The 4,425-nt window shown below is 37.1% G+C and overlaps 1 non-coding gene across 1 annotated transcript; it reads left to right on the forward strand.

Moving 5' to 3' along the window:
- On the forward strand, positions 1 to 107 carry LOC141709287 (small nucleolar RNA R71). The gene has a single exon (XR_012569873.1). It is a non-coding gene; the product is annotated as a small nucleolar RNA R71 (small nucleolar RNA).
- Positions 108 to 4,425: the final 4,318 nt, after the last annotated feature.

Genomic DNA, 4,425 nt, shown 5'->3' on the forward strand with positions numbered 1-4,425 from the left:
ATTCCATGATGTGGACATTTTCTCAATATTTCCTTGTAGCGCTCCTAAGCTTCGCACATAGATTCTGTAGGTTGCTGCGCAAACTGAGTAAGAGCACTCCTCATAGCAGCAGTCTTTGCCATTGGATAAAACTTCACCAGAAACTTTTGTGCAAGATCTTGCCAAGTAGTGATGGACCCAGCTGGTTCAGAATGTAACCAATCCTTAGCTTTATCCCTCAGTGAGAATGGGAAAAGCCTCAGCTTGATAGCCTCATCAGTCACACCATTATATTTGAAAGTACTGCAAATTTTGACAAAATTCCTTATGTGCATGTTGGGGTCTTCAGTCGCAGCTCCTCCGAAAGAAACAGAGTTCTGCACCATCTGAATAGTGCCCGACTTGATTTCAAAAGTGTTAGCTTAGATAGCCGGATGAAGAATGCTAGACTGAATGTCTTCAATTTTAGGCCGAGAAAAGTCCATAAGAGCTGGATCTGCCGGAACAATACGATCACCCATGATTACTGGCTCCTTCTGCTCACTTCTTGAATCCGAATCTTCAAAATCTATCTTCTCCGGAATATCAAGAACTTCGTCTGTCTCCTCAGCTGTATCTAAAGTCCTCTTGCGAGTACGAGAACGAGTTTGCATAAACGCTCGCTAAAGTAACTGAAACACAACCGAAAATAATAAGTAATACGTCTTAATCACTGAGTCCTAACGACCAATGATGGTAAGTACATAAACTAAACAAATACACCGAGTCCCCGGCAGCGGCGCCAAAAACTTGTTAGGGCGAAAACACGCGCTAATAATACACGCAAGTATACGCGTTCTCAGGTAATATAGAATACTTTCTAGTTCATTCCCACAGAGACTCAGACTAATTATGTTCAATTAAACTCACTCATCAAGGTATGATTACTTCTCAATGCTAAGACAATAACACTTAGATTTAAGTAACTAATTATTAACTACAATTAACTACTAAAATTAACCACTTAATTAACACTTAGAATTAACAATATTAAAACACTCATGAGATCATAACTTTATTACTACTTCCTTCAATAGTCATTGTTATTACCCTTAGCATGCAATAGTGATGATATTAATCGAATAACACGAAACTGATAAAAGCCAACTTTCATTGTACTAATACCATTCTACCAAACATCCACAATTAAGATAGAAGTTGAATAGGCATCAAGTATGTTGAGTCCCTATATATCTACAGAAACTAACAACATAATGATTTAAGAACAAGTTATTCCTTTTGATTACACAGGGCGAATAAAACGATTAGAGTTACCCACTAATCATGCAGACTCATACATGAACCTATGCTAGCATGGCAAGTTCTAAATCTCGAGATCCACCGTCGCTTCACAAGATATTAACACCCTATCTTATATGTTCGCGACGCACATAAGACGAATACGCACAACCAATACTAGATATCATATAATCATCACACACTAAGGTATTAAATAACTAACTAAAGAATTCCATAGTAAATCCGTTACGACCCCATGATCACGATTAGCCCATGTTAGTACTTATCGTCATCATGGGTTCATATGAAAACATGATAAATAAACACAAAAGAATAATAACTAAACTAATTATATTAAACCAGAGTACGTCACAAGAGTAAATAGGTTTAAAGCAAAAAAACTAGCATCCAACGTTACAACGAAATAAAGAATCACAAGAAAATATGCTTCCTCTTCGTTGCGGTGTGCTAAAACGGTCTTCTTCCTTATCTCCTTCGCTCCTTGATTAATATTACGATCCAACACACGTGAAACGTCTCTGAAATCTACTTATATAGGAGTCCCATAAAACTTAGATTACTCAGAAGTTGGAAGCCAAACAGAAATAGGAGTCTAAAATAATAAATCTTATTTTCCGTCCCTGCGCGGCCGCTCAGCATAGCTGAGGGGGCGCTCAGCTTCCTGCGCGGCCGCACAGCATAGCTGAACGGGCGCTCAGACCCCTACTGGAAAATGGTCTATTTTTTCTCCGTTTCTTCGCTGTAATATGCTCCTCTCTTCCCTCTTGCAATGCTAGACACATGACAAGGCTTATTTTTGATGAATTCTCCCCCGAAATGCAACTAATACCCTGAAATGCACAAACACTAGAAAAACACATCAAATACAGAAAATACTTGATTTAAAGACACCAATTTAAGCTATTATAAGACGTTCTAAGTGGTATAAAATGCCACTTATCACCTACTCCCTCTCGGCCGCACCAAAACCTCCCCCCACCCCTCTCATTTTTCTTCCTTATTTTCTCCATTTTCTTACACCTTTTAACTCCTCTAAGCAAGGGTCAACTATATTTGGTTCTATATCATCATTTAAGGTTAGTTTCCTATTTGTATATGGATAAAGCCAAGGGTTTAACTTTGATTCTTGTGAATCTAGAGTTGAACTCAATATGGCACATAAAACTTGAGAAATATATGATCTTGATGAAGTGTTTTGCTTCTATTTTCAAGCCATGATCTTGGCCACAAGCATTCAACAATGATTCCCAAGGAGCCGAATGGATTTTGTTGTTTGTGTGATAGTTTTGTTTGTTTTCAAAAAGAAAGAGACTTTGCATGTGAATTTTATAGAACTTATGATCTTATAAGATGTATTTTACAAAGTTTCCATCCTTGCATGCCATGATTTTTATGATAGAAGTTGATGTTTATACTTGCATGTTATAGTATAAGTGATATTTCGGATAAATGTGTTATGTGATTTAAATTTGAGTTTTTGTGCAATGCATGCCATAGTTTTTTCTCTAAAATGCTAGTATGATATGTGCCTTAAAAACTCATGATCAAATTTTGTAGCCATTAAGTTGATACCATGTATTTTTGGTTCAAAAAATTGCTTAAAATTGCATAAGTAAAATCTGCTCTGCTATGCTCTCTGTTTTGCTTCGGTAAATGGCTTATATGGCTAAGGGTTATGCTCGTATTTTTCCATAAAATGATATTAAATAGGGTTGTGTACAATTTAGGATAGATTTGTGGGCTTGCATATTGGTTTTGGTGTTGAAATGGGAGTTAAGGTGGAAGAATGTACACTAGGCACTATGTAGCAGAATTTTTCACCATAAGTATAGGCTGTTTTAGGTGAGTTTTGGTAAGGCCTTGCTAGGCCCGAGTTTAATGGAGTTAGGAATTGAGTTGTACTTGAGTCCAGTGGCTTTGATTCATTGAAAAACTTGCAAATAGGTAGGTGCACACACATATTTCCGAGAGTAACTCAGAACAGGGAAGAACTGCGTAAGCTTGAACTTTGGTCGATTATAAACATGCCATAGGCTAGGTCTTCACGGGGCCTTGGCTTATATAAGCATAATGTATCCTTAGGAAGTTTAACAAACCATTATAATTAAAAATTGAGTGAGAAAAGTGAGTTTTATGTGAGTGAAAACAGGGCAGAGTGAATTCGAGGGAGGCTGGACAAGTGTTAACTTTGAGCAAAGGCCTAGAGAAGCCTAGGTGAGGCCTTGGCCTGAAACCAAGTCTGAGAGTTAGGTTTAGGTCTTAAGAATCCCTGGGAATTGGTTTTGTTAGAAGGACCCATGTAAAAGTTGATATTTCGGCCAAGGAGCACATGACGTGCAAACTGGTGCTAGCAGAAACCTTAGTGTCAGTATTGATTTTTGTAAGCCTATAGGAGTGAGGCCTTTGAGTCTCACCAACTTTAGAAGTTACTTTAGAGTCTTAAAAACTTGTAGGAAGTGGTTTGGAGTTAAGTCCCAAGGTGGAGACTCCCCATTTCCACCATGAAACCCGAGAGCACCCTTAGGGTGGCCTTAGGAATCGTTAGTGGTATTTATTGTATTTAGGACCTAGAGGTGAAGAGTCCGAGTATTTCACATCATCTTTAGGTTTAAGTTAAGGTCAATAATAGTTCTTATGTGTTACATGCTTATGTGCTTAGGTGTTTAAGTGATAATATAGTATAAATAACTAAGTAGTATATCACATGCTATTATGTGATTATGTGACTATGTGGATTACTTGAGTTGCATATGATTAAGTTATGTGTATTCTTATTATAATAACCCCAATTTTTGGAAAATTTTGAAACCCTTATGAATAGTGTTTTTGCTGATCGAGAAAACTTTTCATGCCACACTATGTAGGGGTTCTGATATGGATATTCTGAGATTTTATTAGTACTTTATATGGGATATAAGTGTATGTAAAGATCGTCAGAATCCAATTCCGAACACTTTGATTTTTCCCGAAAATCCACTAGATACGGAAAGAATTGAGTATAAGGTAACATGATTAAAATGATTTAAATTCAAGGATTATAAGAGAGGATCATAAAAGGAATATAATGTATTGAGAAAGGTTAAGGGAACCCAAGTAATAAGATCCCGGGTATGATCCCTCAAACGATAAACGAGAACGAAAGTTAAG

The sequence above is a fragment of the Apium graveolens genome, chromosome 2 (genome assembly GCF_009905375.1).
Source record: "Apium graveolens cultivar Ventura chromosome 2, ASM990537v1, whole genome shotgun sequence".
NCBI classification, from domain to species: Eukaryota; Viridiplantae; Streptophyta; class Magnoliopsida; order Apiales; family Apiaceae; genus Apium; species Apium graveolens.